Genomic DNA, 17204 nt, shown 5'->3' on the forward strand with positions numbered 1-17204 from the left:
GTCGCTGAAATCAAAATATTGAATGTTTTCAACATCGTGTTAAATGTTGTTCTTTGGGTTCCAAGTGATTTGGGGGAAAGCGACAACAGGGAACTGTATTGGATGATCAGCCGTGAGCATGTTGAATGGTGCCGCAGACTGGAAACTCCGAATGACTTACCTCTGCCCCTATTTTCTGTGGTTTTGTATTTCAAATGGTGATGTGACAAGGAGCAGAACCCAAAAAAGGAAGAATTTGTTGGGATTACTAAATTGACTACATGGGCTCGAGCAAACATCCAAAGACTAGAAGTCCAGTTAACACAGTGCGGTATTCTCCAGATTTGTGTTGAATTGATGTCAGATTGAGAATTCCTGGAGGTGGTTGAGAACGTAAACCTTAAACACCAAAAACATTTCATAGTCATAGGCAATGCACGATCTTTCCGCAGGAGCCTTGTCAGTCTTGTCATTTCATAAGATATGACCACGTATAACTGAGATGAAAACTGTCTTCACTGCGAGCATGCTGGTATTGTGGAATTCCCCTCCACAAAAGGCTGCAGACGTCAAACCACTGTGAGAGAAATAGATGATTCTCTTGAAGCTTACTGTTTCCTGGGTTGTGTGGATCGTGTCACATTCTGGCAATGAATTAGAGGATTAACTATTCCACTCTTTCCTCTGCCCCTCTCCCTCTGTGTACCTGTCCGTGTTCTTCTGTTTCTCTGATACCCACTCTCTCATGGTTTCTCTCACTCTCCGCTTCTTCCAGTTATTTCATCGTCTTTCTTTTGTTTGTGTTGGCCCATTTACATTCGTCTTTATTTATCGATATTTATCTCTCTCTCTTCCACCTTGTCTCCATTTCCCACATTCTCTGTGCCCTTCTGTTTCTGTGGCTTGCTGCCGTCATGTTATGTTGTCTTTGCCTGCGTCTCTATTTCAGCGCTCTCCTCTCTGGACTCCATTCAAACTTGATTTCTTGCTATCTGTCTCTCAATACATGAAGCTGTCTCTTATTTTTTCCTGTTCTCGAAGCCTAATTCTTCTGTTCTGACTGTCTCCAGGTTCCTCTTTGTCTTTCCCTGTCTGACTATCCCTTTCTGAGCGCGCGTGCGCGCGCGTGTGTCTGTGTGTGTGTGTGTGTGTGTGTGTCTCCCTCCCTTTTGACAATGCCTCTGTCTCTTCATGTTTGCATCTCTCTCTCCAACCCCCATCTGACTGTCCCCGTGCTCTCTGCTGCTGTCCTTGTATCTCTGCAAGATGTTAGTCTCGCTCTCTCTCCTTCGCATGTGCTCCCCTCTGACTTTTCATCTGTCTCTGCCTCTTTGTCTTTGTGTCTCACTTTCCAAAGTCTCTCCCTCTGACTCTATCTGTGACTCATGTTCTAGTTGGCTGTTTCTGTCTACGTCCGTGTCTCTCTCTCTCTATCTCTCTCTCTCTCTCTTTCTAACTTGCTTCAGTCTCTGTGCATCTCTCTCTTGGCCTTTCTACTATCCGACTGTGGTGTTGTCTCTGCATTATTACCTACCGACGTACTCAGTCCTTCTGCGAACCTTTGTCTCAGGGTCAGGGATTGTCAATCTGTGGTCCCTTCCAACTCTCTCCCTTCGCCGTTGTGTCTCACTCAGATTTCAATTTCTCTCTTGCCTGTTTTCCTTCTGCCTTTCTCGTATACCTCGCTATCTATGTCCGATCTGTCTGCGATTCTCTTCTCTCACACATTCTGGCTGTGTCCCTCAATCTCTCTCCCAATTCTGTACGCACGTTATCACTCTCTCTGGCCACTGTGTTGATCCTCATTCTTTACGCAGTCTCTGTCTCTGTCTCTCTGTCTCTTTCTCTCTAGACAAGCAGCGTTTTAGACTTAGACATTTTGGATTCAGGTTCCCTGAGCTGCCATTTATATATTTTCAAATCAATGTTGTGTGTCCAAATGGTGAATGAAGAGTGGGAGCGAACCAGTAGAGGGTGGCTGCTCTGCCAATGAGAACATAGCGTAAATGGATCTCAATGCATTGCCCTTCAGAGGGATTGGTAAGACTACCTCTTCAGACTCACACAACAGAGCAGTAAAAGCCGAGGGTCCAGCCATGGCAAGAGTCCTTCTCTCTCTCTCTCTCTCTCTCTCTCTCTCTCTCTCTCTCACACGACCACACACAGGCACAGAGTCAACCACACAAACACTCACACTCACAAGCATGTGCACAATCATACTTACACATACACATAGATACACTGAAACACACTTTCGTGCATGTACATACTCTCACAAAGATGCAGACACATGGGTGTACATGAACTGTTGAACTGGGTACCTGCTCTTTTGCTCAATTTTTCCGAGCAAACTGCCGGTCCAAACATGAATTATAAGAAGCTTGTTGCTGTGTTTCCATCATGCAGAAAGGCTACACAGTTGGATGGCTGGATCAAGAGATTCGGGGTGAATGTGGCTGTTACTCATTCAGCACGCCTGAGATGGTGACTCCGTCTGTCCAAAGGAGCAAGTGCCGAGCTGGTATTGCAAGGATTCATCTGCTTTTGTGTTGAAAGTTCTCGACTCTGATTTTCTATCCGTCAGAGGCTCGAGTGGGATCCTATGTATTAAAAAGTCAAGATTAAGTATTAATGGGCATCGTTATGAGTATTTATCGCGATTCATAGATGTCTTGCCATTTACGAGTAGAAATCTCATCAGTGTCACCAGGATTTGCTTGGTAAAGGCGACTTATTGATCTCAATGGCAATAAAGGCCTCACTTAACATCTCACACTCTTCTTCAAAATGACACACTCTTCTTGATTTTTGGAGTATTCGTGATCACATGAACCTCATACGAGCAATCGACATTTTGTCAGTAATTTCCTTTTTCATGGTTTATTGATTTTGGAATCTGCATCAGTTTTGGCATGATGCATTAGTTAATTATAGAGTCACACAAATGTACAACACGGGAAGAGACGCCCTCCCGATATCATAAGTTCATCTCGTCCAATTTACCAACACTTGGCCCATATCCTTCTTCACACTTTCTATTCATTATCCATCCAGATGCCTTTTAAATGCTGTACTTGTACCAATGTCCACCACTTCATTTGGCAGATCATTCCGTACATGCACTACCTTTTGCATGAACAGAGTAGACAATAGACAATAGGCACTAGACAATTGGTGCAGGAGTAGGCCATTCTGCCCTTCGAGCCAGCACCAGCATTCATTATGATCATGGCTGACCATCCTCAATCTGTATCCTGTTCTTGCCTTATCCCAATAACCCTTGATTACACTATCCTTAAGAGTTCGACACTAACCTTTCTTGAAAGCATCCAGAGACTTGTCCTCCACAGCCTTCTGCGGCAGAACATTACACACACACCACTCTCGGGGTGAAGAAATTTCTCGTCAACTCTTTTCTAAATGGTCTATCACTTACTTTTAAACTGTGTCATGCTTCCTGCCTCCAGAGTGTCAAATCCTTTAATAATTTTATACATCTCAATCACATCCCCTCGCAGCCGTCTAAACTCAAGCGTATACAAGCCCAGTCGCTCCAATCTTTCAACGTAAGATAGTCCCGCCATTCCAGGAATTGACCACGTGAACCTACGCTGCACTCCCTCAATGGCCAGAATGTCTTTCCTCAAATTTTGAGACCGAAACTGCACACAATATTCCAGGTGCAGTTTCACTAGGGTCTTGTACAGCTGCAGAAGGATCTCGTTGCTTCTATACTCGATTCTGCTTGTTATGAATGCAAGCATGCTATGAGCTTTCTTCACTGCCTGCTGTACCTGCATGCTTGCTTTCATTGATTGATGTACAAGAACACCTAGACCTCGTTGTACTGCCCCTTTACCTAACTTGACTCCATGTAGTTCGCAATCTGTCTTCCTGTTCTTGTCACCAATGTGGATAACCACACGTTTATCCACGTTAAACTGCAACTGCCATGCATCTGTCCACTCACCTCGCCTGTCAAGTTCACCCTATCATCTGCTAATATTCTCCTCACATTTTCCCCTGCCACTCAGCTTTGTATCTTCAGCAAATTTGCTAATATTATTTTAACGACATCATCTATATCATTAATGTATTTTGTAAACAACAGCAGTCACAGCACTGATCCCCGCATTACCGTACTTGTCACCGCCTGCCATTCTGAAAGGGAGCTGTTTAGCTCTTTGTTTCCTGTCAGTCAACAAATTTTCAATCCAAGTAAATATTTTGCCACCAATGCCATGCGCCCTAAGTTTGCTCACTAGCGTCCTATGTGGGACTTTATCAAAGGCTTTCTGAAAGTCTAAGTACACTACATCCACTGGATCTCCCTTGTCCATCTTCAGAGTTACATGCTCAAAACTTTCCAGAAGACTAGTCAAGCATGATTTCCCCTTCATAATTCCATGCTGACTCTGATATACACTGTTCCTGCTCTCCAGATGTGTCGTAATTTCATCCTTTATAATTGACACTAGCATCGTTCCCTCCACTGAGGTTAGGCTAACTTGTCTATAATTCTCTGTTTTGTCTATTCCTCCTTTTTTAAAAAAAAAGTGGGACAACATTAGCCACCCTCTAATCCGCAGGAACTGATCCTGAATCTATAGAACATTGGAAAATGATCACCAATGCATCCACGATATTTCGATCCACCTCCTTCAGTACACTGGGATGTAGACCATCAGGTGCCAGAGACTTATCAGCCTGCAGACCTAACAGTCTCTCCAACACTATTTCCTGGAAAATATAAATTCCCTTCAGATGATGTCCTTCAGCCACTATTACTTCTGGGAGATTGCTTGTGTCTTCCACAGTGAACACTGAACTGAAGTACCAAATCAACTATTCTGCCATTTCTTTGTTCCCTGTAATATATTCACCCGTTTCTCTCTTCAAGGGCCCAATTTTAGTGTTAACAATTGTTTTTCCTTTCACATACCTAACAAAGCTTTTACTATACTTCTTTATATTTTTGGCCAGTTTACCTTCGTACCTTATTTTTTCTCTGCGTATTTCCTTCTTAGGAATCATCTGTTGTTCTTTGAAAGCTTCCCACACCTCCGTTTTCCCACTTACGATTGCTCTGTAATACTTTTCCTCTTTTGACTTTATATGCTTCTTAACTTCCCTCGTCAGCCACGTCACCACTGCCTCCTGTTAGGATCTTTCTTCCTTTGTGGAATGAACTGATTGTGCATCTTCTGCATTATACCCATAATTACCTTCTATTGTTGCTACACTGCCATCCCTGCTCGGGTATTGCACCATTGAACATTGGCCAGCTCCTCCCTCATAGCACCATATTTCACTTCTGATTGTACCCTCTCCCTTTCAAATTCCATCTTAAAGACTCCTAATGTCTCCTTCACTTCGAGGTCCCTGATCAAATCCGTTTTGTCACGCAATACCAGATCCAGAATTGCCTTCTCTCTGCTAGGCTCCAGCACCAGCTGTTATAAGTGTCCCACTCGGAGTCACTCCACAAACTCAATTTCTTGGGGTCCAGTACCATCCTGATTCACCCAATCTACCTTCATGTTGAAATCCCCCATAACAACTGTAGTAATATCTTTGTGACAAGCCAATTCCAGCTCCTTATTGAATTTACTCCCTCCATCCAGACTACTGTTTGGGGGCCTGTAGGTAACTCCCATAAGGGTCCTTCAGCCCTTAGAATTTCTCAGCTCTATCCATACTGACTCTACATTGCCTGATTATAGGTCCTCCCACGCAAGGGACTGAATATCATTCCTTACCAACAGGGCCACCCCACACCCTCTGCCCATCAGTCTGTCCGCACGATAGCACGTACAGTCTTGACTATTCATTACTCAGTCCCCGTCCAAGTGAAGCTACGTCTCAGTTATCCCCACAACATTGTAACTGCATCATAGTCCCCTATTAAGGCTTTCCTGTATTACACTAATCTTATGTTCTCTGATCTAAACTCCACCTCACCAGGCAAAATGACTTAGTATGTTTATCCTAACTGATGTTTCATGATTTGTAAAGCTCTGTAAGCTCACCCTCAGACTCCTACACTCCAGGGAAATTGGCCCGAAGCAATTCACCCTCTACCTATATCTCAAACCTCCCAACCCTGACGACATCTGTATCAAAGTTTTCTAAAGCCTTTCAAAATTCACAGCATCATTTCGATTCGAGGGACATAAAGAAAGTGTACATTAGTGGCAATTGGTATCAGTACTGATACCAGAGGACAAATAGATTCTCAGCACGAAATGAGACAGTCCATTACAGCATTTGGGGACAGGAGCTTCGTCTTTCAGCGACATTGTAGGGAACACTTATCTTAGTCTTCCTCTTCTTCTCTGGTCCATCTTTCAACTGCCTGGTGAGGACGACTCATTGAAGACTGCTGCGTGAGGATCAGCTGATGAGATGTGAGGGAGTGTGGTGCTGCATGAGTACAGCAGGTCAGGCAGCATCCAAGTAGCAGGAGAATCGAAGTTTTGCCTTAAAACCGTTCATCGACACTGCTGTGTTTTTACAGCACTACACTCTCGTCTCTGATCTCCAGCAACTGTGGCACTGACGTTCTGCTCGTGGTTGAGATGTGCTTGATGGGAATGGCATTTTGAGACAACTTCTTTCTGTCCAAATCCTTATTATTTTGTCATATTCCTAAGGGCAGGAAACATACACGAGGTTCTTTTGGTCAGTATGACCAAGGGACAACTGAATCGGATACAGCCAAAATTGCAGGTTATGATCTTTTGGATGCAAATGCTAGTGAGATGGGAAGCGACAATCAAAGGTATGCTATCATTGTTGTGGGAAGGAAGAGAACGTGATGGTGAGGGCAGCAGCATCGGAAAACGTTGGGACATGGCTAAGGGCACTGTCAAAAAGCGGGGTACACTTTTTACCTTATATGTGGATTCCACTGGTGTTCATTGTCACCCCAACAGCATATTTTATTTAATGTTATCGCATGTGCTCGTGCACAGTGAAAAGCCATGTTTTGTGTACAGTACATGCAGATCTTAACAGACTACAAAAAGTGCGACCAGAGTGAAGGAAACAATGGCTGCTGCGAGAGTGTGCAGAGGGAATCAGATTCACATTGCTTTTAAAATTAGAGAATTTCGTTTAGAAGTCTAATAGTATCGGGGAAGAAGCTATTCTTGAATCTAAGCATGTGTGCATATAACGCATTTTAAATAATTGAGGTGGAAGTTGTCTTTGATTATGTCCGTGATGGACTGGGCTCTGTTCATGAATCTTTGAGAATTCTCCTAGTTTTACCAGGAGTTGCCCCTCCCCCCCAAAAAAGAACGCTGTTATGCAATCCGAAAGAATACTTTCTATCTGCAGCCAAAGGATTATCAGCTGCAATTTCCACCACCTCCAGTGCGGAGCAACAATCATACACATATATATTCCCCTTCCCTGCCTTGTCAGCATTTTGCAGGGATCATGCCCCCACGGACACCCGGGTTATCCTCTGATCCCAACCCATTCCCATCTCACTCCTCCCTACCAAATATCTAAGATCCCAGACTCCTTCCAGGCGAAGCAGCATTGTACCTGCAGTCACACAGTCGAGAGTGTTGCATTCGCTGCTCACAATGTGTTCTTCTTTACACCAGGAAGAGGAGACACAGATTGGTAGACTCGCTTGGCTGGGCGTCTACGTTTCGTGGGAATGAGCCCGACCTTCCGGTTTCCAGACACTGCAACACATCACTGTGTCTCCAGACCAGCATCTCTGAGTGGGGGCCTGCAGCAGGGGTTCACGAGGCTCAGCAAGAAGAAAAGAACGAACTCATTTTCCGCTTGCGAACCCTGTAGTCCTCAATACTCAATATCAAAGTCAACAATTTCACTTCGTCAATACCTTCTCCAGTGTCCTTTCCCCACAGCTCAGGCCCTTGTCATGGCACGGGATGCTTCAGGCACAGCCAACCTCATGATCAGCTTTTCTTTCTTCCTTCCTCACAATGGTCCATCCTTTTCTGTGACTAGCTGCTCTTCTCTATCTTTCTGGATTCAATCTCCAGCTATTACTCGAGTCAGAGTGAGAGTGAGTGTGTGTGTGAGGAAGAGAGAGACAGTGAGAGTGATAGTGAGACTGAAGTGAGACTGAGAGTGGGAAGATTTCGGGCAGATCCCATAATTACGTGCAGAAATTTGGGTTGATTTGGCAAACTCAAGGAGAATTTTTGTGCATTGACGGCTTATTGAAGGGTTTTTCATTAATGGAAAGGGTATGTGATGGCAAAGTTACTGATGTGATGCACATGGATTTCCAGAAGACTTATGAGGCACGTTACAAGTCATGGTGCATTTGGCAGAGATAGCATGGATACAGATTTGACTTGAATTATAGGAAAGAGACAGTAATGACGAACAGATATTTTTCTAGCCAGAGGAACTTTTGAAATGGCGTTCCACGGGGTTCAGTGTTGATACCAGGATGTTCCAAACAGGCGGATTGATAAGAGTGGCAAGGTAAGGGGCCCTTGGACAATAGGGAAGTTATGAATTTCATCAAAACGGTGAAAATAAGCATAAGTAAAATTTAGGAAGCTAAAATTCAACAGAGCTAGTGATGAATATAAAGTAAAGGTAAAATCTCAAGCAGGCATTCAGAAGAGCAAGAAATAATCGTGAAATGACCTTGATTATTAGGGGTAAAGAGAGTCTTAAGACATTCTATACATACATTAAAATAAGTGGATATCTGGGGAGATGGTATGACCATTCATGGATAAGGGATGGAACGTGAGCTTGTAACAACCGTATGTGGGTGAGATCTTCAACGCTTATTTGAATCTGTATTCACCATGGCGAAGGCTATGGAAAATAATTACATTTGTGCAGAGCAAGCTGATATGATGCAGCATTTTGAGATAAAGAAAAAGTGGTGCTGTGTCTCTTGAAAAGTATTAAATTGAATAAATCCCAGGTTCTGATAATATCTACCAAGGCTATTAAGTGAGGCAAGAAATTGCAGGGGTGTTGACCATGGTCAATAGCCAGTGGAGAATTGCTGAGGACGAGGGAATGGATAATGTATTTTCTTCTGTTAGAGCTTGGGTTCAATGTTGGTTGCCACAAGAGAAGAACGTGGAGGCTTTGCAGAATAGGGTTTCCAGGATGCCATCCTACTTAAAGGATATCAGCAATAAAGAGGGGCTAGAAAATCTCATATTGATTTCTGTCGTGCAGCGGAAGCGGAGGAGAGACTTGATCGACGTCTGTACAATTGAGAGCAAGTTGACAGTGAAAATGCTTTTCCCCATAATTCTTATGCCCAAAACTAAGGGTCATGCATTTAATGTGATATTGGATAAGTTCCAATATATGTGAGGTACACGTTTATTTTAATGGTATTTGAATGAACACTTGGCGCAGCAGACACGCTGGTCTCTTCTATAATGTATGAATATACGTGGTGACTCTGATGAAATCGCTGAAATACCCTGAAGCTCAAGTCAATGGCACTTGTTCGGAGGTATGCACGCTCATAAAGCTAATACGTTCAAATAAATCTTTTGAGCTATAACCTGGCATTGTGTGATTTTTAACTTTGCCTTATTCCCCACGCACTGAGCAAATCTGCACCTCCCACAAGCAAACCCCCAGACTGTAACCACCCGCTCCATGATGGTGACTCAGAACCGAAGAACTGCAGATTAGAACAAGAGAGGAAGGTAGGAATGAGGTGCGGTAATTCAGCCCTTCGGGTGTGTTCCAGCGGAAACATGTATGTCTCTTGTTTTAAATGTGTTAATCTATTCTTCCTGCACAGCACTCTGGGTGAATACGTTTTACAGATTCAAAATCATCCAAGATAATTACTTTCTCCTGCTCTCAATTTTGAACCTAGATCCTCCGATACCAGGCTGTCTCAAAAGTGTGAGCATCCTTCCCACGTCTACTTTTCTAATCCGCTTCAGCACTTCATGCACCTCAGTCAGATCTCTCCCACATTCGTCTGGACTCCAGCAAGTACAAGCCCAAGCTACTTGACTACTCCCTCTATTGAAGCCCTTTGTTGCCTGGAGTCAACCTGGTGAAACTCCTCTGAAATGCTTCCAGTGCCACCGCAGCATTTCTCCAGTATGGAGACCAAAACTAGATGCAATTGTTCAGGTCTGGAAACCAAACCGTATGTATTTGTAACTATGTTTCTTTCCATTTCTAATCTTGCAATAAATCGGCAGGTTTCGTTTGTTTTTCCAATTAAGTGCTACATCTGAACGCCTGCTTTCCACAATTAATACAGAAAGACTACCAGGTAAGCCATTGTTCACGGACTTTGACTCTGTTTCCCATTTAAATCATAACTTGTTTTGGCCAAAAATGTGCAACCTCGCACTCAGCCTCGTCAGCTCGTCTGCCAATTTCTTCCCCACTCTCGTACAGTGTCAATATATATCTGTGAACATTGTTCGCTCTTTGAGTATCACTTCAGAGTTACCAACTTTGCTTTGTGTTTGGGGTCACAAACAGGCCAGATGAATTAAGGATAGCAGTTCCCTTCCCTAACGTACTTTAATTGACTACTTGGGCTTTCCTTACAATCGATTCATGGTCATCAGTATCTTAATTCAAGATGTTTTCTTAAACTCCAACAGCTGCCTTGGAAGGATCCAAACTCAAGTTCTTAGAACACTATGTGGTCTCCAGATTAACAATTGAGGGTTAATAAGACGAGCCCAGCGCCTACCCGAATCCTGCGCAACGCACTTTGTGCAGTATGATTTGTCCCAGTTTTGCCAGAATGTTATCGATTATATAAATGTGTAAAAGGGTAGAAGGGTTTGATATTTAATCAATACTTTGTGCTGAATGTACATTATAAATTTGCACAGATATTGTTATACAAGTATTGAATTACTCATCATCAAATGCCACCCTTTCTATCTATCACGGGGATTTACCACTGCTATACTAATTGCTGTGTACATACCGCCACAAGAGAAGATTAAGGAAGCTCTAGATCTGCTGTACTCCACTTTGAACACCTTGGAGATGGACTACCCCGAGATCCTGTTTGTTTTGGCTGGCGACTTCAAACAAGCCAATCAATAGAATACATTACCCAAGTACTACTAGAACAGTACCTGCGACACCGGGGACCGAACATTTTGGGGGCACTGCTACACCACTGTAAAAGTTGCCAACAGCTGCATCTCCCGTCTTCTTTTCGGGAAATCCGACCGGGCATTTTGACATCGATGATTTCTTCCCTCACCAAAGTCATTAGTCTGATCGTGCCTGTTTGTCCTAGTCGCCTCTACATTCTGCTCACTTTCTGATCTGCTGCCTTGGTTCCCAGCCTCCTGCATTATTAGTTTCAATCCATACACGGTGCTGTATGGAACCTCTCCACCAGGATGTTGGTGCCCTTTCAGTTGAGGTGCAGCTCCTTTTATTATGGGTCCCTTCTGCCCTGGAAAAAATCCTAATGTTACAATAATATGAACCGCTCGCCCCTCACCAACAACTTAACCCCATTTGTAGCGACACAATCCTTCCATACCTGCCTCAAGTCCACGTGGCACAGGGTGTAATCTTGAGATTTAAATCACCAAGATACTGTTTTTAAACTCTGCACCCAGAACTCTGTTTAGAGTTACTTGTCACTCTTCCCGCTTCTATAATTTGTATCAATGTGCATCACAGATCGGGACTGCTTACCCTCCACATTGGCATCTTCTGAACATGCTCAGAAACATCCTTGTCCTTGGCACCTGGAATCCTGCTTCCGAATAGCTGCAACATCTGCTTTATCTGCTCAGATATTGCCAGGCTTAGTGCGCTTTATCAACACAGATGTTGCCAGGTTTACTGAGCTTTTCCAGTAATTTCTCATGTTGTCATCATATATGACAGTTTATTGAGACAAAGTCTGTGCCACCCAGACTTGAAAAATCTAAATTTTAATTAGTTTTAAAATATCTAATTATTTGGTCATCCAAAAATGTCCAATTATTTATTTTTCAGTCCATTAACATCATATTGTTAATTTTTGCAAACGATGATCGAAAGAGATCTTTAACATCTCTTCTCACTTCAATACAATGACAGAGGACTGTTCACAGACACGCATGCAGGCACACAGAAAGAATGACTTTGTCGAAGAATACGAGTTAAGATATAAACATTTCGAAATATAAATAGAATTAAAAATTTAGGCAATGGAAGGATGCGAGAACTTGGCCTTATTCATCCTGGACCATATAAGACGTAGATGTGAACTTCATGGGCCGCTGAAAACAATGATAATTCTGTAAGAATATCAAAAAGAAAATTATTCATCCGTCAGTTGGCATTACAGTAAATAGGATACATAGGCATATTGGGAAGAAAAGAATGACGAGAGAAAGTCTGGGGCTAATCGAAAAAAGTTGTGGAAAGTTTTGCGTGGAGTCTGAGGAGATAGGGAAAATGTAAAATGAATATATTTCGACGATATAAATGCGAGAGAAAAATACAACAATATTGCCGTGGAGAATACTGAGAACTAACTACCAGACAAGGTGGGTTTGAAGTTCACAAGGAGGAGGTTTCAGCAATTCTGGATTGTGTGAACATAAATAATTCCCCGGGCCAGGTGGAATTTATGCTTGCTTTCCCTCGGAACCCAGGGCGGAGACTCGCAGAACCATTGGCTTTGATATTTAAGTCATGATTGACTACAGGAATAATGTCATGAGGCTGGAGGATAGCAAATGTCCGTTTTTTCAAGAAGCGGAATGGAGACAACCCTACTATTTGTAGACCAGTGAGCCTTACTTCGGTTGTGGATAAGTTATTGGAAAAGTTTGTAAGAGCGAGGATTAATAATTGTCGAAGGAGGAACAAGTTGAATAGGGAGAAGTCAACTTGGTTTTGTGAAGGGTATGTCATGCCTCACAAACCTTACTGAGTTCTTTGATAAGTGACTAAACAGGTGGGTGAGGAGAAAGCGGTGTTTTTTGTGTGTCTGAATTTCAATACAGTTTTGATAAGCTTCATCACGCTGGAATATTGCAATAAATGCGGAGATATATCACTGAGTGCGACTTAGCAGCTTGGATCAGAACGTGGCACGCTCGAAGAAGACACAGCGTGGTGTCTGATGGGAAATCAATGAGAAGACAGTGAGGTCTGCAGATTCTGGAGATCAGAGTTCATATTCTATTGCTGGTGACGCACATCAGGTCAGGCAGCATCCGAGGAGCATGAAAATCGATTTTTGGGGCCGCAGCGTTTCATCAGGAATGATTCCTGATGAAGGGCTCCGGCCCAAAACCTCGATTTTCCTGATCCTCGGATGCTGCCTAATCTGCTATGCTTTCGAGGCTCACTCTCTTCTTCTTCCTCTTGTCAAGAACATCAACTGCTTTAGTAAACCACGTGTCCATGACCTCACTCCCTCAGTAACACACTCTCTCTCACTGTCTTATTTCATCTGTCATTTTCATCCTGTCTATCTTGCACTCACTCAATCAAAGTCTCATTCACATGGCACTCTGATATTCACTTCCACACGCTCACAAATACGCACCCAGTTACACATTCGTTCCCTCGGTCTCAATCATTCATTCGTAGCCTCACTATGCCTCATGGTAATGGTGACTCAGTCACACTCATTTCCTGACAGTCACACTCAATCCCTCACTGTCACACCGACTTTTTCCTGTAACACACGATCCTTCCCAGTCTCATTCAATTCCGCTTTATCATAACGACTCCTCACGATCCAACTCATTGCCTCCGACTCCCTTACACACTCATTCTCTCACGGTCATACTAACACACCCACAATCACACATCAATGCTGACAGCCTCACTCACTGCCTCATAGCCACACTGACACCTTCACAGCCTCCCTCATTGTCCAGCCGAGTTCTTCACATTCGAGCTTACGTCCCGTCAAACTGACTTCCTCACACTCACTCCATCACTGTTTTGCCCAACAATGGTGGATGAACCCATTGCCACTCTGTTCCTCCAGCAATGGCCTATGCATTCATCCTCATTGTTTGTTCTCCGCACCGGCCTGCGAACTAATCACCGTTCTGTTTCCCGAGGCACAGACCAGAGTACCATCCCCACTCTGCTCTCAAAGCAACAAACGATGTTCCAATGGAATCGATTGTATTCACAATGACCTGTTATTCCACCCAAATTAAACAGACAATGCAATCAACACCCTTTACATCGAAGCAATGACAGTGCATTCAGGCCCAACGTGTGTCCCCTCGCAAAGATATTTGTCTCAAAATCCATTCTGTTCGTCCATCAGTTGTCTTCCACTCGTGTAAGACCATGTTCTCACACCTACTTGCGCCCAGACCAACAGAAGGTGAAAGAGGATTTGAGGATTCGTGGCTTGAAGAAAGTGACAGTGACAAAGGTAGCGAAAATTGGGGGGGAGGGTGGAGAGCGAGAGAGAGCACATGAGAGAGGGAGAAAGGGAGAATGGAAGACACATCTCTGGTTTGGGAGGGATGGATGAATTCAGCTGAAGGCACGTCCTGGTCGGTGACCTAGAAGTAACAATCAATCATAGAGTGAATTTAAACGCAGTTCTGAGCTCTCCCCCGACCCATCCGCTTCTGTGAGGACCAGAACTTGGGGCCCAATCTGTCGCCTTCCAGCTCAACTTGTTCAACGCAACGACAAACAACAGTATAGTTCACTCTGCGGCTTGATATATTTAATTAACAATTTATTAATTATAAATTGATGCCATAGATACCGTCTTGGTAATGGTGCCTTTTCTCAATGGCCTCTGAGTTGCGAGAAACATCGAAATGTGCCCGATAGTCCCCTGTGGGTTAAGATTGGGGAAACAAAAGCACTACTTTCAGTCTGTTACCATCGCGACTGGCTGCTTCATTGTTGTAACATTCGAATGAAATAAGAAAATAGTGAATACATTGATGAATGAATGATTCAGATTGATTGATGAATTTGGGTAAATGGTTGGTTGAGCACATTCTTCAGCTGCTGTCTGAACCTCCTCTGGGTCACGGCATAAATCACGGTGTTTGTGCAGCAACTGAGCAGCTGCAGCATGAAGGCCAATTCCTGCACAAAGGGAGCCAGATTCACAGAGTCATAGCCCAACCACCACATCCGGTTCCATATGGAATATACCATTAACGTTGACCATAACAGGATGAAATTGGCCGAGATAACAAACAGTAGAATAATGGATTTCTTTCGATTTTGCATTTCTGTGTCACATTGAACCTCTCCATTGCTGTGAGCTCGGAGCCTTCTGCGGGCTCTGCTGGTCACTATGATGTGTCTGACTGTGAAAACATTGAGTAACAGGATCAGGAGAAATGGGAGAGTTGGATTGAGAATGTGGTGGATGGTCTCGATTGTGACCCAGACACGGGAGTTATAAACAGCGACTGTTGCCTCACAAAACCAGGGGGAGTTCTTCAGTACATACTGAGGTGTGAGCATAAAATACCAGAAAATGTTCTTCAAACAACTTAACACGGTCACTGTTCCCAGAACCACAGTTGCTGTTTTCTCGCTGCAGTGTTTACTTTTCAGCTTTTGGCAACAAATGGCCACAAATCGATCAAAGGTGAAAGTAACGGTGAACCAGACAGAACAGTCAGTGGCTGCATAAAGCAGGACGGCATGGACATTACACAGGGGAATGTACCATAGGATACCAAAGTGTTCATAGTAAACAATGGGAATGTGTCTCAATATCAGGTCGAGGATAATGACCAGAAGATCCGCCACTGCCATAGATCCCAGGTAATGACTGACACATGGAGACAATCCACAATCTTTCCAAAGCAGGACATAGAACGTCACTGCGTTAACTGTGAGGAATGAAAATAAACAAATTAAATATCAGTCTGGAGGCAAAGTATACCGTTTTATGAAGGTATCCTCGAGACATTCAAATGTATCACTGCATTCCAAGAATATTTGAAATAATTGGAGCTGAAATAACAAATGGTATGTTCTGAATTACTTACAGAAATGCGCAAAAAAACATAAGAATTCCTCCCTCCAAAACGCATATAGCCACATCTTTACGAAGAAATGGTTTCCAGAACATTCCCACACATTCGATCACTTGGGAGCAGACACCACTTTCTTTCCAGCTCCTAATATGTAGGAAGAAAACACTGCCATTGTGAGGGATTCCCTCACAGCTCCTTGAAGACAAGCGGGAAATGGACATTTCTGTCTTTTAGTCTCAATTGTGGTCTATTCTCTGTCGTGAAGAAATGTTGACCTAGGGAAAACATATTCACGCCTCTAATTGCCTGAGGGGACTTCGAAGCAGTGTGTTCTTATACTTGGGACTTGATCTCCTCCTTCTTGATCGTATCTTTTATTCAAAGTACTGACATCCGACCGTTCACAAATAATTTCAGTTCCAGCATACTTCAAGAATTTTCATTTACGGAATGTTCTGCAGAATGTCGGTCATAATTTTTCCAGTAAATGTCAGGTATCAAATGTTATGGAGAACTTCGGTTGTAGATTGGTCTGGGCAATGCCGGTAAGGGAATGTTCTGGGGATGCTGGATGGAAAATGTTGTAGGTAATGTCAGTTACGGAATGTATAAGGGAATACGGGTTGGAGAATTTTCAAGAGAATATCGGTTTCAGAATGTTAAAGGGATTTGCAATTGATAATGTGCTGAGAAATGGAGTTTTTGGAATGTCTATCATAGAATGTTCCAGGAATGCTGGTTGTAGAATGTTCCAGGGAAAGTCTATTACGGTTGACTCAAATGAGGCCCGCTATGGAATGTCCTGGTGAATTCCGGTTGTACAACGTTCTGGGAAATGTCAGTAATGCATTATTCCGTGAATGCGGTTTGGAGAAGGTCCTGGGGAATGACTATCATAGAATATTTCAGATTCTGTCTATTCTCGAATATTCTGGAGAATGTAAGTTAGAGAATAATCTGAAGAACGTTGCAAATAGAATGTTCCAGCGATTCTAAGTTAACAAATGTGTCGAAGAGTCTCAGTTGTAAAATGTTGCGGGGAATGTCGGGGATACAATTCTCCACTGAATGGAAGGGACAGAATGATCCAATGCATGTCAGTTACTAAACATCAGGCGAATGTCGTTAAAGAGTTATCTGAAGAACGTCAGTAAAGAACTTTCCACAGAATGTCGGTAAGAGAATGTTCTGGACAATGACAGTTACAGAAAGTTCCAGGGAAGATCGTTGTGGAATGAAGTTTGGTGAAATCAACGCCGC

The sequence above is a fragment of the Hemiscyllium ocellatum genome, chromosome 51, assembly GCF_020745735.1.
Source record: "Hemiscyllium ocellatum isolate sHemOce1 chromosome 51, sHemOce1.pat.X.cur, whole genome shotgun sequence".
Classification (NCBI taxonomy): domain Eukaryota; kingdom Metazoa; phylum Chordata; class Chondrichthyes; order Orectolobiformes; family Hemiscylliidae; genus Hemiscyllium; species Hemiscyllium ocellatum.